The sequence below is a fragment of the Bos javanicus genome, chromosome 5 (genome assembly GCF_032452875.1).
Source record: "Bos javanicus breed banteng chromosome 5, ARS-OSU_banteng_1.0, whole genome shotgun sequence".
In the NCBI taxonomy this organism is placed as follows: Eukaryota; Metazoa; Chordata; class Mammalia; order Artiodactyla; family Bovidae; genus Bos; species Bos javanicus.
In genome coordinates, this window is record NC_083872.1 from 91,218,328 (window position 1) to 91,237,246 (window position 18,919).

At 38.3% G+C, this 18,919-nt stretch overlaps 1 protein-coding gene across 19 annotated transcripts in view; it reads right to left on the reverse strand.

Annotated features, from left to right (window-relative positions):
* Positions 1 to 18,919, reverse strand: part of PLEKHA5 (pleckstrin homology domain containing A5) — a 261,962-nt gene that overhangs the window by 107,978 nt on the left and 135,065 nt on the right. For 2 of the 19 annotated variants that reach the window (XM_061417694.1, XM_061417693.1), the window contains exon 1: positions 16,088 to 16,222. The exons of 10 other annotated variants lie outside the window; for them this stretch is intronic. The gene's annotated coding sequence lies outside the window, so the exon portion shown is untranslated. Of the gene's footprint in view, positions 1 to 16,087; positions 16,223 to 18,919 lie in introns of those variants that run through there. 7 more of the 19 variants (XM_061417698.1, XM_061417697.1, XM_061417700.1 and 4 more) reach the window with 5 other exon arrangements.

Here is an 18,919-nt window from a genome sequence, read left to right on the forward strand (position 1 = left end):
TCCAGTACTATGCCATCTTGCCTAGAGGGAATACAGCAGACTCTAACCCTAATATTCCAGAAACTGTAAATTATAACTACAGGACCCTGTAACGGTTACTGGCCTAAGAGATTATTACTCTGACCACCAGACAATAGATTTGACTATCCATTAGACAAGGACATGGGCTTCCTTGGTGGCTCAGACTATAAAGAACCTGCCTGCAATCCAGGAGACCTGGGTTTAGTACCTGGGTTGGGAAGGTCCCCTGGAGAAGGGACTGGCAACCCACTCCAGTATTCTTGCCTGGAGAATTCCATGGACAGAGGAGCCTGTCAGGCTACTGTCCATGGGGTTGCAAAAGAGTCAGACACAACTGAGTAACACATGCAGACAAGGACACAGGGCAAAGGAGACACTAAAATAAAGAACAATCATAAAGGAGCATAAACACTCTTTACCCTGAAAGTGGATGCTATTTCTATTAAACTGAATACAGTTATATTGTCCAAGTACTTTTAGGATCACAATATCTTTAAGTAAAACTCACTAAATAAATAAAAATCTTAGCATTCTATCTTAGTTAAAAGTGCATGCATGCATGCTCAGTCGTGTAACCTGCCAGCTTCCTCGGCCCATGGGATCTCCCAGGCAAGAATACTGACTGGGTTGCCATATCCTCCTCCATGGGATCTTCCCGACCCAGGGATCAAACCCATGTCTCCTGCGTTGACAGGCAGATTCTTTATCACTGAGCCATCTGGGAAGCCCCTTAGTTAAAAGATCAGTGATTAAAATCAATCATGAAAAATGAATATATCTATGCTCTTCTTTTACTTTTTTAAAGTATCCATCGTGTTTTCTTTTATTTAATGTTATACTAAGTTGACATAAAAAATCATTTATTTACAAGGGCACTCTAACATGCAAGTCTTCTGCTATTCTTTAATCAAAGAAATCATCTTTCCTATTACTTAGGCCTAACTGTAATATGTACACAAAGAAGTCCTCTCAAATGTTTATTTGTTCTGACTTAATTATAGTCACTCAAGATTACTAGGGTTCTATAAAATTAAAATTCATAAGATTGAGATTTTATAGGCAATGAGTTTAGTTATAAAATGTCATCTCTCATAAAACAACATACTTATCAAATAAAAATCAGAGTAATGTTTTCTAATGATTTTGTTAAAATATCAATTAAAATAAATTAAGAGTATGAAAAACCAAAATATCAACCAAAGAAGTGTTTAAATGTGGTAATTTTCCACAACCTGGTAGGATTGTCAATTCTTACTGCTATTGTTTGTGCAAACGTATTTTTATATACTTAAAATTTTATTTTTATATTTCAAAAATTAATTTCTAAATCATCCACAGAAACTAAAAATCAGTTAAAAATATACTGAGCGAACAAATGAAAGCAATGTAAATATAACCCAAATGAATCTTTAAAAAAAATAAGCAAAAAGCCATCACTGTTAATGTGCAGAATTCTTTTAGTGCGTAATACACAAGTTCTTTAATACACACAGCAACGGGGCACCCTGGGAGGTGGCTGGCCACATATGAAGTCATGACCATCACGCTTGGCACAAAGGAGGAGGGACTGCTCAGGACCACAAGAGGGAAGGGAAGACAAAATTCCAGCCTTTCTTCAGTTCTACCAGTCTGTCTGCAGTATTATTTACGAAGTATATCTTTTCATCCAACACTCACCATCCTTTTTGTAGTCTAAGCTTTTCTTTTTTTCCCCTCCTCCTTTGAAGGGTCTCAAAATCCAGATGAAAGTAGCATCAGTTTTCCTATAACATTTATGTACAAGGATGTTCCGATGCAATTTGTGTACTACAGAAAAGCTGAAACATCACATAAATTCTGCATTTGTGTATTCATGAGCACATTCACAAGAAAGCCTAGGTGAGTGCAGAAACGGCACCTGATGATGTTGATAGCGAGAAGCACATGAATGACACACTTGCACACCCTCAAATGTCCAGCAGCTACTTCAGTTCATTGTCTGTTTTACAAAACACACCCATTCACAGTGACACAACTGTCTAATTTCATGTCTTTCCACTTTCAACACTTCCCAATAATTCACAAGCTGAAACCTCTCCAATGTCCATTTCCACAAGCAAACTGCCGGTCTTTTTCAACGCAAAGTGTATTTGTAGTACTTTTTTTCCCTAAGCATTTAACATGTATGAAACTGTTATGTCTTTCATTAGGCTCCTATCTTTATTTGTTTAATTAATTTATTAGGCTGCAGGTCTTTAGTTGCAGCATGTGGGATCTAGTTCCCCACCAGGGTTGGAACCCGGGCCCCATGCATTAGGAGTGTGGAGTCTTAGTCACCAGACCACCAGGGAAGTCCTCTTATTTTTATGTGTCACTAATGAGGTTTTTGAGTACTATGCTCCTAAAGCCATTTTCCACAAAATCCCTAAACTTTCATTGTCTGAGTTCACACAGGGAGGTGATTTTTAGGAAGACGTGTGCTGTGTTACAGCAAAAGTGACTGTACTAACTAAATTATGAATTAACATACCTCTGCGCTACCCAAAGAAAGGCAATGCCAAAGAATGCTCAAACTACCACACAATTGCACTCATCTCACATGCTAGTAAAGTAATGCTCAAAATTCTCCAAGCCAGGCTTCAGCAATACATGAACTGTGAACTTCCAGATGTTCAAACAGGTTTTAGAAAAGGCAGAGGAACCAGGGATCAAATTGCCAACATCTGCTGGGTCACAGAAAAAGCAAGAGAGTTCCAGAAAAACATCTATTTCTGCTTTATTGACTATGCCAAAACCTTTGACTGTGTGGATCACAATAAACTGTGGAAAATTCTGAAAGAGATGGGAATACCAGACCATCTGATCTGGCTCTTGAGAAACCTGTATGCAGGTCAGGAAGCAACAGTTAGAACTGGACATGGAACAACAGACTGGTTCCAAATGGAAAAAGGATTCGTCAAGGCTGTATATTGTCACCCTGCTTATTTAAGTTATATGCAGAGTACATCATGAGAAACGCTGGGCTGGAGGAAGCACAAGCTGGAATCAAGATTGCCGGGAGAAATCTCAATAACCTCAGATATGCAGATGACATCACCCTTATGGCAGAAAGTGAAGAGGAACAAAAAAGCCTCTTGATGAAAGTGAAAGAGGAGAGTGAAAAAGTTGGCCTAAAGCTCAACATTCAGAAAACTAAGATCATGCCATCTGGTCCTATCACTTCATGGCAAATAGATGGGGAAACAGTGGAAACAGTGTCAGACTTGGGCTCCAAAATCACTGCAGATGGTAACTACAGCCATGAAATTAAAAGATGCTTACTCCTTGGAAGGAAAGTTATGACCAACCTAGATAGTATATTCAAAAGCAGAGACATTACTTTGCCAACAAAGTTCCGTCTAGTCAAGGCTATGGTTTTTCCTGTGGTCATGTATGGATATGAGAGTTGGACTGTGAAGAAAGCTAAGCGCCGAAGAATTGATGCTTTTGAACTGTGGTGTTGGAGAAGACTCTTGAGAGTCCCTTGGACTGCAAGGAGATCAACCAGTCCATTTTGAAGGAGATCAGCCCTGGGTGTTCTTTGGAAGGAATGATGCTAAAGCTGAAACTCCAGTACTTTGGCCACCTCATGCGAAGAGTTGACTCATTGGAAAAGACTCTGATGCTGGGAGGGATTGGGGGCAGGAGGAGAAGGGGACAACAGAGGATGAGATGGCTGGAAAGCATCACCAACTCAATGGACATTGAGTTTGAGCAAACTCTTCGGCATGGTGACGGACAGGGAAGCCTGGCGTGCTGCAATTCATGGGGTCGCAAAGAGTCAGACTCGACTGAGCGACTGAACTGAACTGAAACTGCTTCAGCTCTGTCTGACTCTGTGACCAGATGGACTGCAGCCTGCCAGGCTCCTCTGACCATGGGATTCTCCAAGCAAGAATACTGGAGTGAGGTGCCATGTCCTCCTCCAGGGAATCTTCCCGACCCAGGGGTCAAACCCTTGTCTGTTACGCCTCCTGCATTGGCAGTGGGGTTCTTTACCACTAGCACCACCTGGGAAGCCCTGGGAATAATTTTTATCTCCCAAGGAACATTGGGAAATGCGTGGTAAGATGTCTGGTTTTACATATATATTATTTAAGTATAGTTGATTTACAATGATGTGTCATTTCTGCTATATGGCAAAGTGAGTCAGTTATACATATATATACACACACACACACATTCTTTTTAATATTCTTTTCCATTAGGTTTATCCTGGACATTGAATATAGTTCCCTGTGCTATACAACAGACCTCGTTCTGTACATCCGCTGTCTGGTAGCACTTTTTGAACATTACAACTGGGGTTCGTATGTAGTGAGTAGAGGCCAGGATGCTGCTCAACATCTTACAACTTGCAGGAGAGTTTTTCACAGGAATAAAGGATCCAGCTCCAAATATCAATAGTGCTGAGGCTGGGCAACTTCCAGGAGGGCTTGCACCAGGGGGCATGTTTCAGGATTGCTGCTGCCAGTTCCCTGGTCCCTGCGGTGAGCCACTGTCAACCCACAGCTCTGCAGGAGATCTTTCAAAACCAGCAGGGGACATGAGTTCAATCCCTGGCTGGGGAACCAGGCCTGAACACACTACAGAGCAACTAAGCCCAAGTACTGCAACTCCTCAGCCCACGAACCACAACTCGAGAGTCTGTGCACTGCAAGAAAGGATCCTACCTGATGCAATGAAGGTTCCATGTGCTACAACTAAGATTCAAGGCATTTAATCCATAAATAAATATTTTTAAAAAATAGTGCTGAGGGTAATAAACCCTATGTGACGAGCATCATTGCCCTCTAACAATAAACTCTACCACATAAGCCATGTGTGTTATTTCTGTGGGTTCACTGTACTGTCTATGTCTCAGCTACCTCACAGTTAGGTAACAGTAGCTATGTCACATGTTGCTTGTCTATTTGTTTATAACTGTTCTAGGTACCTGGTGATGGCCGTGAACAAAACATAAAAATCACTGCCCTTGTGGAATTTACTTTCTAGTGGGGATGTTTATGAAGATTAAATGAGTAAAGAGTATAAACATGGCCAGGAACAGACAAGGCCTTGAAGACATTTATTTTTGTTATGAACATATTTTGTTATGAACTAGAGGAATTGAGCATATGTTGGTGTCATCAGACAACTTATTAAGTTCAGTAACCTATTTAAACTGAAATAGTTCAAATGAACATGCAACCCGAAAAATGTTAAAAACTCTTGTTATCCCGCTAGTCAGTATTTACTGTCAAAGAATAAAGGTGTGATCTCTCGTGGCTCTCATGTTTCTTGTCAAGATATTCCTAATATATCCAAAAACAGAAAATAGAGGAGAAAAGTCATTCTAATATAAAAGCTCCAAGGAGAGAGTAGCTATGTTTTTAAGGCAGTATTCAAGAAGGTTTTTAAATAATGACAAACAACACTTAAAAAAAAATGGACTCTGCTATTCTGAAGAGTTCATTACTGAATGAAATAGGTCACATCCAGGAGCTCATTCTGAGGATCATGCTCTATCAAAGGTAAAGGATCAAATCTGTGGCACTTTTAGAAAATATATCAAGAAATTGAGAAACAGCAACACAAATTGCTTGTTCTTTGGCATTATGCCCTCTTCACTCTTTATTACTAGACATTTAATCATTTACTAGAATTTAAAGAAAGATCTGCTTAATTCCAACCCCTATGGAACTATTTCACTCAATGATAACTGGATTTTAAAAGATCTTTTGATGAATAAATCCGTGTGTGTATAAAATGGCATATTTCCATCAAAAAAACAAATTAAATCAGAAATCTACTGGAGATGGAGTAGAAATTCACTATTCTGCCTTATTCTTTTTCAGATTGTATTTGTGAACCAAACAGCGCCTCATGAAGGTTACTGTACCAGAAAATGTGGGTGAAGGTGTGCCACCTTAAGCAGTTCTGAGCTTTACATCAAAAGGGAAAGCTGATAAACTACAACGGTTTCTATAACCCATTAATGGAAACAGAATTTAATGGGTTAGAATCAACTCTAAGTGGCAGCTAGTGTTATATGAGGAGTAATTTAGACTGTATGACAACACTCTGAAGACTGGGAATGCTGGAGTTTATGTCCATTCCCAGGCTGGCTAGAGGAAGCCATTTTTTTGGTTCAGTCCACCCTGCTAGTCTGTTCTCAGCAGGACACTAATAAGGGAGGACATCAATCAAGGATATCCCTAAGGAAACAATCCCGCATACACTAAACAGATGCCTGAAACATCCATTTCAAATATAAACCCCAGTAAAAGTATGGGTTTAGAAAGAGGAAAAAAGATGTCTGCTAACACGGTGTTTAAATTTTTGAGTATAATGATGAAAGGAGGTTAACACTGAAAGAACTTTCATTCTTACTGGAGTGATTATTTCAAAATATACAAGGCAAAACATGAAATATTTAGCACAGCTATGAACTGAAAAATGAAATCTAGTTTTTTTTAAACTTTATTTATTTTTAATCTAAGGCTAATTGCTTTACAATGCTGTCTTGGTTTCTGCCACATATCAACATGAATCAGTCATAGGTAATTTGGTTTTAAAACTCCTGTTATCCAACATTCAGGCTACAACTTTGCAACCTTTGTTGAGTGTAAATGTAAATTTTGTATCAGGTATTTATAAACAGGTGAAATGCCCTCACATTAAGTCCTTTGAAACATTAGGATTTGTCTGGTTTTTGCAAAAATGAATATATCACTGACAGTACTAGATTGAAAAATTAAAATGAATCAGCACAGTACACAGGGTATATGTATATTCTTTAAACCAGATATGGAAAGAAGCTATTTTAGATTTAAAAATAAGAACATTTGAGATTCCAAGGAGATATGATTATTCATGACTGCATAATATGGCAATACTGACTAGTCTATCCTGTTTAGCTGAGCATCTGACCAGTCTCAAACTGGCTGCAGTGGTCCTAAACATCACATGCAGACCACAGAGTCTAGAAGTGAAAGGCAAGTCTCCGCATACACTATTCCTTTTCAAGAAGTTTCTCAAGAACTCCCTGGCCATCCTTGTCTAGACTCTCATTGGCCAGAAATATGTGTCAAAAGGGCCTCCCAGGTGGCTCAGTGGTAAACAATCCGCCTGCCAAAGCAGGAGATATGCGTTTGATCCCTGGGTTGGGAAGATCCCCTGGAGGAGGAAAGGTCAACCCACTTTAGTGGGTTGAAGAATCTTATGGACAGAGGAGCCTGGCAGGCTACAGTCCACAGGGTTGCAGAGTCTGACATGACTGAAGCACTTAGCACCCACATATGCATACAAATGAGATAACATAGTATTTGCCTTTCTCAGACTTGTTTCACTTAGCATAATGCCCTCATGGTCTATCCATGTTGTTGCAAATGGGAATATTCCACTGTGTGCATATGTCTTACATACATACAAACTGCATTTTCTTTACCTATTCATCCACTGATGGACACCTCAGTTGTTTCCGCATCTTGGCTATTATAAACAATGCTGCAGTGATCCTGGGTGGGCGGCAGTGCACAGCTTTTTGAATTACTGCTTTTGTTTCCTTTGGATCAATACCCAGAAGGACCTGTTAGATCAACATGGTGCTTCTGTTTTTAATTTTTTGAGGACCCTCCATACTGTTTCCCACCATGGCTGCACCAACGTACTTCCCACTAATGTGCACTGAGGGTTCTCTTTTCTCCACATCCTAACCAACACTTACCTCTTAAAACAAGTGATGATAGTGGTTCCAACAGGTTTGACTTGCATTTCCCTGTTGAGCACATTTTCATGTACCCATTGGTCTTCTATATGTCTTCTTTGGAAAAACCTCTATCAGACTCTCTGCCCATTTTTTAACTGAAAATTTTTTTTTTTTTTTGCCATTGAGTTGTGTGTGTTCTTTATACATTTTAGATATTACTCCTTATCAGACACATGACTTGCTAATTTTTTCTCCCATTGGGTAGACTGCCTTTTCATTTTATTGATGGTTCCCTTTATTATTCAGTTAGTCCCATTTGTTTTTGTTGCTGTTTTCTTTGGTGTTAGGAAAAGATTTTTTTTTTTTTAACGTTTTGGCCATTAATAACAATGTACTAGCTACTTCTTAGTATTGCAATTCTCCCCTGTGGGAATATTTGTTTTAGTGATTTTTTTTTTTTTTTAATATTTTGGCTTCATGAGTGACTCCAATGATTGCTTTACTACAAAATCCATTCTATTTTTTAACTTAAGAAATAAATATTGAAATTGCTAACATCAATAACGAAAGATTGAGGGCAGGAGAAGGGGATGACAGAGCATGAGATGGTTGGATGGCACCACTGACTCAACTGACATGAGCTTGGGTAGACTCCGGGAGTTGGTGATGGACAGGGAGGCCTGGTGTGCTGCAGTCCATGGGGTCGCAGAGTCGGACACGACTGAGCGACTGAACTGAACATCAGTAACAGCCAATAATTCTTCTGAGTGATATGTCAGACAGAGCAAAGTTTACTAGGTAGTGTTTTATCCGTGTACCAGTGGTAAGAAGGTTGAAAATCTATCGACTATGCACAAAGTATATATTTTAGAAAACTCTGTCCCACAGAAGAGATTTTGATTCTCTCTTATTAAATTCAGCTGCACACCCCCATTTGTATGATTTACTCAGCATCATGTATTTCCCTTATGGGAGAGAAAGAAGGATTTAATTTAGTCTAAGAAAAATAGGATATCATAGTGGTTTGGCAGTTCTTTCTGCAACCCTGTCAAGAAGCCAGTATCATGACTTGGACTTTTACAAGGGCTGAGACCTTAAAAGGTGCCTCATACCCATAATGCTGTTAGACTGGAGCAAGGCAGAGAGATGTGTGGACTATGGAAGTGATTGTATTTCTCAAATTTAGGTACAAAACCAAAAAGCAAACAGCTCAGATGTGCATGGACAACTCTTCAATATCCTTCCACTCAAACCAAAAAGAATACTGTACATTCTCAAAGTGGCCTTGGTTTCATTATACTATCAGACAATTATACTTTTTGACTTGTTTTAAAATTGAAGAGCTTTGCAAACTATCATATATAGGATGGATAAACAACAGGGTCCTACTGTAGAACACAGGGAACTATATTTAATATCCTGTGATAACCCATAATGGAAAAGAATGTATAAATGGGTATAACTGAATCACTTTTCTGTATAGTAGATATTAACAACATTGTAAATCAACTATACTTCAGTTAAAAAAAAAAAACTGAAGTACCTTTACCAATAGAAATTATGATGCTATAATGTGTCACTCTGAGACTTAGTCTCAAATTAGGTTTAAAAACTATGTCTGAAGCAGTGACTTAGTTATTAAACATGATTTTTATTTATTAGTTATTAAACCAATTGGGTCTATGGTGGTCCAGAGTAATTTTTAAAATCTGTTACATGTAAAGTTGATTAATGTCTTATGCAGATAACTATTTGGATTTATTTTCCTTTAAATAAAAAGGCAAAAAATGCTATGTTGAAATCTGACTACCACAATGACTGTTTCTGCAATTTATTTTTAAACTGAAAATATGCTGGCATGGAAAATTTTGCCTGCAATTAAAGGCAGTGTTTTAAGAACAAAAGAAAACACTGAAAGTGCCATGCCTTTTCTTGAGAGAAACGGAATTCTTGAGCCTTAGTTATGTGAATAACCACTGAGTTAGCAATCTAAAAGATTGCAATTTTTTTTCTTTTGCGAAACATGTAAAGTATATATTTCCTTTCCCCACATTTAGTTCTAAATGCCATTTGCCTTTAACTTCGATCTAACTGCTTCCAGACGTCCTGCTAAAACCTCAGTGATTCATTTACCCACATCTCCAAATTTTCCTTTCAGCCTTAACCCTTTATAGTCTCTCCTTTCTCCTCTCATCATTCAGGAAATGGAGCATCTCAGATTTCTTGGGGGCTGGGAGTGGGGAGAGGGGTAAGGAACAAAAGATACACCCTCTCTGATCCACACTCCCAACAAGAAAAATAAAAATCAGCACCTAAATAGCAACCACCATGTGACGTCACTCTGAGTGCAGCTCACGCTCTCCATCTGAGCCTGCTGCACTGGAAACTCAACCAGCAATCCTCACATAGCCCCTCCGAGGTATGCATTACTGTCTTCACTCTACATGTGAATAAACTGAGGCTCACAGCCTCACTTGTATTCTCCATGTGTCAGAAGCCACATGGAGACCTGGTCCCCAGAGCTCCAGTTCTGTCCTTTCCAGTCTCCTTTTCCTGCTTTCAACAGCTGCCCCTTCTTGACTCATCACAGCCAGTGAGCCTTCTCAGTTCTGCCTCACATCTTCTCCCAGGTTTCTGCTCAATGGTAACTAAAACACAACACAACACAACACACCTCAACACTACCCTCTCCTTGCGCACACCGTGAACATGTACCCTCCCCCGCCTTCTCATGTCTCACTGCCTAGCATCACCCCAAGGTTATTCCCATCTGAAGCACAGTAATGAAACCTTTACAGATTCCACCGGAATTTTAAACCCAGTGTTTCTTTTCCATCTTCTTATTCTCTACGGCTTTGCAATCATTCTTCACTCTCAGTTGCTCAGACAACATTATCACGATGTAAATGTAACTTCATATTTCCCTGATTATAGGTCCCAAAGAATTGAAGCACAAATAACATCAATAGTAAACAATGGAATTTTTACAAAAGCACCCAACAGGAATTGAAAACTTTGCTTTTTCCACTGGGAAAATAGGAGTATGATGTAATGCTGCAAGTACAAAGCTCAAAGCATCATAGACTAGGAACAAAATAAAGGAAAAAAATTCAAAATATGAGATTCACATACAAATTATGTTTTAGTTTTTTGTATTTACAGATAATTTCTAAATCATCTTCTGAAAAAAAAATCCTAAATAAAACCAACATACTAATTTAGAATCTACAAAATAAATTTGACAATAGACTTTAAATAATTTTGGAATTAGAAAATAATTCAATTATCACCATGCTAGTTATGAAAAAAATGAACACAGCATGTTAATAACTGTTATCCATCCTGAGTTTTATGGGACAGGTACATTTAGACCACTTAATAAATCACATTATAAACAAAAATGCTTAAAATAATTTAGATAATTGTCTCACTTGGAAGTCATTTGAGTGATTCTTAAGAAGCTTTTAAATAGGAAGGTTAAATGACACTTTATGGTTAAAACAGAAAAATGGCTCTTAGAATGTACAAGCTAATCCACCAGAGTCATTTTCTGTCATGCACTCAAGAATCAAGTGACATTTCTGGTTGCTATCCAGAAATTACCCTACATAAGAAGCTCGCTAATGGCATCTCCATCACTGCCTTAGTCTAGGCTCTTAAGTCTCCCAAGGCCCTTAACAACATCCGAATTCATCTCATTATAATCAGGATATCCCCCATTTAGAGCATCCTCCACTGAACCTCAACTTCCTTCTATAAAACAGCAACCGAAACCAGAACAACAAACCTTATTCCAGAGGGCTTTTGAAAGGTACCTGGTAGCACCACCAGACATTACCTAATAAAGCCCTCTGCTGCTGCTACTGCTGCTAAAGCCCTCACTAAATAGTAAATAGCCTAACTTGAATATGACATGTGGACACAGGGTGGGCGACAGGGGAGAACGGGACAAACTGGGAGAGTAGGATTGACATATATACACTGTGTGTGCTTAGCTGCTCAGTCATGTCTGACTCTTTGTGATCCCATGGACTGAGGCCCGCCAGTCTCCACTGTCAGTATGGATTCTCTAGGCAAGAATACTGGAGTGGGTTGCTATGCCCTCCCTCCAGTGGCTCTTCCCAACCCAGGGATCGAACCCAGGTCTCCTGTACTGCAGGCAGATTCTTTACCATCTGAGCCACCAGGGAAGCCCAAGAATATTGGAGTGGGTAGCCTTTCCCTTCTCCAGGGGATCTTCCTGAGCCAGGAATTGAACCAGGGTCTCCTGCATTGCAGGCAGATTCTTTACCAGCTGAGCTACCAGGGAAGCCCATATATATTTCACTACCATATATAAAATAGATAGCTAGTGGGAAGCTGCTGTATAGCACAGAGAGTTCAGCTTGGTGCTCTGTCATGACCTAGAGGGGTGGGGTTGGGGGGTGAGGGTTCAAGAGGGAGGGTATATGTGTATACATATAGCTGATTGACTTTGTTGTACAGCAGGAACACACACAATATTGTAAAGCAATTATACCCCAATTTAAAGAAATAAATAATAAACATGAATGTGCTAGCAGAGTGAGGTTTCCTGAAGAGGAGTCAAATTATGTCACATCCTTGCTTTAAAAAGTTGTTGGCTCTCTGCCCTATGTTTAACGTGAAGTACAACTATAATTTAATGAATGAAGAAGCTGATAATTTGATCAAAAGTTAAAGTTTACTGTTGAATGATCTATGTAAAAAGTCCTTGTAAAACCACACAAGAGTAAAAATGATCACAGGGTATATACTCCAGTGATTTCAAAGAATGCTTATTTGAAAAAGTAGTCACTTATTTCAAAACACTATTAATTACAAAAGTCTAATGGAGGTTTAAAATAAAACTAAGCAGAATTCCAACTTAGGAACATGTCAGTAGTCAGAAATATTTCAGACAACTCTATTGCTCCCTAATGAATCCTAATTAGTAATCTTTTATTGTAACATGTATTAAATGGAGGATTACTACACCCTTGTTATGAAAGTTAACAACAAATTAGAAAAAGCAGAATTTAAGCACCATCTCGTTTGCTTTTGGTTGGTTATACACTACTTTAAAAAGCTAACCTAGTTCTAAATAGGTTGCAAAAAAGATCCAATTATTGTAGGTGAAACTTTCTTCCCAAAAGAATCAAGTTGACAGACTAAGAAGTTTTTCAAATTAGGAAAAAAATTAGTAATTATTGAATTTTACTATTCTTCATTAATCATTTTCATACTGCATGAGCTTTACCAAAACAACCACTTCAAGAATAAAAAGGGAGCTACTGATAAGTCAAATGATATCCCTATGCAACAAAAACATTTTGTTAAGAAATGGTATGCCTTCAAAATGGCTATGTTTTCTGTGTAACTTAAATATTTTCATTCACTCAGTATGAAACAGGCACTGATGATGTTTGGCCTTAATGATATTCTTATAAACAAATATGAGGAGTAACTAACCAAAAACGAGCCCAATTCGGGACTGATCTTGCTTAGAAAGGGGAAGAGCCGAGATGGTGGCCCAGAAGTGGCTGCCACTTGAATTGAGCCTCCATGGGATCAGCAAGAATATTCAGATGTGACCAGAGTTTAACCCAGATGGCAGGGAGGGGGCACAGAAATGAGACTGAAAATCCAGGCTTTGAGTGACAATATATTTACATATGATTTCCAGGTGGTGCAGTGATAAAGAATCTGTTTGCCAATGAAGGAGACGCAAGAGACGTGAGTTTGACCCCTGGGTAGGGAAGATCCCCTGGAGAAGGAAATGCCAATCCACTCCAGTATTCTTGCCTGGAGTATTCCGCAGACAGAGGAGCCTGGTGGGCTACAGTCCACAGAGTGGTGAAGAGTCAGACACGACTGAGCGCACGCGCACGCACGCGCGCGTGCGCACACACACACACACACACATATTTATATATAAAATTTCCATTATGTAAGTTTTGAAGCAGGATATTTGTTCCATTGTTAGGTTCTCTGTCACTTCAACTTCAAAGGAATGCATTTTTTTTACCCCTGAAAAGGTCCAAAGAGTAATGCATTTATGTGATGCACACAGCACGTTAATTAAGGCTCAGTTTCGTCAGCAAATCATTATCCCTAAGTACTGAGAAATTTCTCACTTACAGATGAGGCAGAAGTCGGACAAAGATCTGACCTAGAATAGCAGGCAGGGCCCACTTCCCGCAGCAGAGCCCCAGACACAGAGCAGAGCCGGCAGTGAACTCCGATGGCCGCTTGCGGCCACTGTGATGGCCGAGTGCTACTCAGGATATGTTTCCTTCTAACAGAGTGTGAAGCCACTGCACGCTATTAGATGGTTAGGATAACTAGTAGGTTTTCATCATCACAGTAAAGATTAAAACTCTCTAATGCAAGGCTCAAGATATTCCCCTCATTCATTTAACTTGTATAATCAATTCATTTATTCATGCTCAAACATTCATTAAATATTTATTATGCACGAAGTTTTGTACTCTCCACCACTATGAAACAAAAATATAGTTCAAGACTATAATGGGCTTCAGAATACTGTTCCATCTGAGTGGACCAAGCCAAATCTCAAACTTGAAGAATACCACAGTCATATTTTACCACCAGGCTTCAGTATTTTTGGGAATGAGTTCCTCAAAGAACACCTTATTCATGAACAGACAAGTACTTTATTCCCAGTGCTTCAGAGTTGAGTCAGGCTTTTATGTCAATTTCAGGTTATCCCCCTGACCCCCACCCCAAGCTCTGCTCATCCTCCCTTCTTTTGTCAGATTTAATTTCCTGTTCATACAAAAAAGTTAAAGTAGCTTCTCTTGACTTGAACTCTAGTGGTATTTAGGCCAGTGACCTCTGAGGTCATAATGCCTCAAAAACATCATTGTTAGGAATGCATACCCAATATATTTCAATTCATCATTACTACAGTAACTTACTGATTAAAATATTGGCTATTTTAAAACCATGTTAAAATAGTTTAAGTACATTTGAGATAAATTTTAAAAGCAATAAAAATATTAATGAGTTCTCTATATACTTAAAGCTTCTAGATTTGGGCAGAATTTGAAAATTCTACAACTTATGGAAAAAAATGGATCTTTAATTAAGCCTGTCAAGTCAAACAAAATGAAGCTGAAACCCCACTTTTATATCTCTCTGTTTCTAAAAATATAGAAGTATAATGTATTAGGAGTCATAATAAGGCAGTTATTGATATTTTTGTACATCTGTACATAAAAAACTGATTTTGATCATTTCCTCTCAATAACTATTCTATTCATGTAAAAGAAAATACGTGCAGATAGTTTAATTCTTTATTTGCTTCAAAAAACTGATGTGAAAATATTCAACATTATCTATAAAGAATTTCTATATTGTCTTTTCCTCAACTAGACATACAAAGTAAAAAGTGACTGTTAAGAGAAAACTTTGAAAATTCTCCAAAAGACCTTGAAATAATAAGGCTGCGATTGAACTTTCAAGAGAAGAATTATGCCAGAAATGATAAAGCCTAAGATTTTTAAGGCTTCAGTTTATTCTATATAAACAGTATGAAATAAAAATGTCATTCCGTCACTCGAAAGGGAGGGGGAGAAAAGCAAAATATAGTTACTCAAACATACATACACACACTTTTACCCAATCTTCTGAAACTAATGATTTCAAAACTAACTCAATTTCTATAGTGCAATTCAAAGACATGAATTAATATTGCAAAAAGAAATAAATTTTTAAAAGGCATGTTGCCATCCTTTATAATCAAAGGCAGTAGTAACTTACTGCTCTTAAATTTTAGGCTCATAAATGAAGATTCCTATTTTGAATCACATTGCTGAAATAACCCCAAATAATTAAAGAATTAAAGAGCTGTTTCAGCTAATTGTTAATTAGTTCAGACTAGTGATATACTTTTTAATAAAAGTATTATGTAACGAGCATTGTTAACATCTCTAAAGGAACTTCTGAGAATTTATTCATTTCTTTCTTGTGAAGTGAGAAACAAAACAAAAACTCAAGTTTTTCCTCGGAATAAGTTAAAAAAAATAAATGAATGAAAATCCTTAGGCTTTCAGGCAATTTGCAACCACTGTGCATTTATGTAGCTTCAAGTTAAGGAGAGACCAAAAGGAAGATTACATCTTCAAATGCTTTAGTCATTTGAAAAAACCTCACAATGTATTTACATTTCTCTAAGAATACAATACTTCTAGTTATAGAAGTATTTATAATAAGTAAATCCTGGCACTAGGGCTCTAAAGCTTCCTTACCACAGGCTCATTAACTGAGAAAAGAACTACTGCTCATTTAGCCATCAGCTATTTATTATTACATATTAAAGTAACAGGCATTACTCACCAGCCTCCATCAAAATTACATTCAACTACAGGCAGAGGGGATACTGGAAGGAAAAGCAGACTCTGACTCTGCTGCTTTGTCTTGAGCGGCTCCCAGATGAGCGCCCTGGGGACCGAGCCCTCAGGAAACGCACTGTGGCCGGCGGACCGCTTGCCACCCTGCCAGTCTGACACTGGGCTGACGTCACGCCCCAACATGTCACTGCAGCCGCAGATTGAGGCAGCTTCTCTTGAACAGTTTGTTGTGATTCTGTACGCCTTCCAGCCAGAGGAGTAGAATATGATTTCAGTTCCCTTCAAGTTGGCACACAGCACAGGGTAAAATACCAGCATACGTGGCTGCCAACGGCTTGTGAAGAGTGTTGTGAGGATTTTTAAATAACCTTAGCTCTCAAATAGACATTTTCTGTTAAAACTATAAGCAAACCTATTCAAGTGATTCCTTTCAAAACATTTTTTTGGGTTGCTGTTGTTTCCAAAGTTGATCCATATTTCAAAAAATTCAGCCAATAAAAGGTACAAAGAAAGCTAAAACTGTGGTGACCTAAATGGGAAGAGAATCCAAGACAGAGGGAATGTATGTGTATGGGTGGCTGATTCACTCTGCTGTACAGCAGAAACCACACAGCATTGTAGAGGAACTATGGTAGTAGTGTTAGTTGCTCAGTCGTGTCCGACTCTTTTGCGACCCCATGGACCGCAGCCCACCAGGCTCCTCTGTCCATGGGATTCTCCAAGCAAGAATACTGGAATGGGTTGCCATTTCCTCCTCCAGGGGATCTTCCAGACCCAGGGACTGGTAGGTGGGTTCTTTACCAATAGTGCCACTTGGGAAGCCCTAAAATACTCCTATTAAAAAAAAAAAAAGTTAAAACTGCCTTCAGTTCTATTACCTAAAATGATGATGATAATAATGATAATGAATGCTCACATATTATGTCAAGCACTTTACAATCTCAGCTGAGCCTCAGAACCCAACCATCTAGTATCTGTAATTATCCGCATTTTATGGAAAAGACTGAGGCACAGAGAAGTTAGGGAACTTGCCTCGCCACAATGCTAGTAAGTGACTGTTGCTGTTGTTTTTTAGTCGCTAAGCTGTGTCCTGCTCTTTTATGATCCCATGGACTATATAGCCCACCAGGCTCCTCTGCCCATGGAATTTCCCAGGTAAGAACACTGGAGTAGGTTGCCATTTCCTCTTCAAGTAGGTCTTTCAACCCACTTGATCAAATCCACATTTTCTGCACTGGCAGGCGACTTATTTACTGCTGAGCCACCTGGGAAGTCCAGTAAGTGACTGAGCAGGACTTAAAACCCATACATCTGATCACTAAGTTATACCATTTAGCAGGAAAGATACCAGCTGTTAACACCAGTTAACATTCTGGTGAACAATCTTTTCGACCAGAGTTTGTGTATATAAACACATATTTATTCAATATAAGGAAATCAAACTATGTATGTTGTTTTGCAATCTGCTTTTAAAAACTCATTAATACGCCATGGTCAGTTTTCCATGTCAGTAACTATATTCTTAACTTTTCTTTTTATGATGGCTGCCTATCACATTGATCTAAACCTAATTCCTACTAGACACTTAATTAAAAACTTTTTGTTATGAACAGTGCTTAAGGTAGCCTAGATACCTTTGTGCTTTCTTGTGTTTATCTGTGCAGGGTAATCGTTAGAAATGACGCAGATAGGTCAAAGCATGTGTGTGTTTTCAACATTTGCCTCTTTGACACTCCAAAAAGAGGTAACAACTTATATTTATAATTTAATACATTATACTTCTTTCCCACATAAAGGATACTGACAATTATTTTTCTTCCTTGCAAATCTAACAGAAAATACAGCTTTAATTGTGTGTTTGTGTGTTTTAGTTGCAAGTGAGGTTAAGGCTCTCTTCATGAGCTTGTTAACACGGAAGCAGTCCAGTTAAAGTCTACAAGCATGTAAGGTCTGGAGTCAGATGACTAAGACCAGCTCTCCTTCCAGCAGTTTTCAGACCACAGGCAAGTTAGTTGGACTCTCTACGCTTCAATTTCCTTATAGGGAAAATAAAGATAACAATTCAATCCTCACGGGATTTTTGTGAGAATTAAATGAGAAAACCCATGTAAAGCAATTGGAATCATGCCTACCACATAACAAGTGTTTAATTAAATGTTAACTCATATTTGATGACCAATCATGTCTCTTCTGCATTTCATGCCCTTCAACTAAAAAGTGATTCTTAATACGACTTTTATAAGTCTTATTTTTATAAGATGTACTGAAAATATCTTGTTAGCATGCTAATGACACAAAAATGTGAAGATACCTCAGAGTTGTCTTACAATTAACCTAGCATGTAACATAACCAGTGCTAAAAAAAAAAAAAAAAAAAAAAACACTCCTTTCATATGAAACTGCAATAACAGAAATTAAAAATAGCATTTCAAGTTGAGAAAACAAAATTGTTTCATCACATAGCTTGAAATATAGACAAGCAAGCCGAAGCAGTTTGCTATAACCAGAAGGGTTTGCATATGTTTTAGAATAGTAGTCAGTCATTCATGGATCTGTCCTATTTTTTTTTTTGAAAGTGAAGGTTTTGTGAATCTCAATTAGTCTCTGTTTAAACTTCTCACACTAAAAATGAAAACAAAACCCATTCTTGAAGACATCAAAGAAAAGTTAACAAAATAACTTTTGCTATAGTTCTGAAAGCAAAGGACAGTCCCTATTAAATGACACAAACGATAACAACCTTTAAGCACCATATATGAAGGTTAGAATGTAGTAAGCTTATTACTCCTACCCTAAGCCAATGTGACCTTGTGTTATG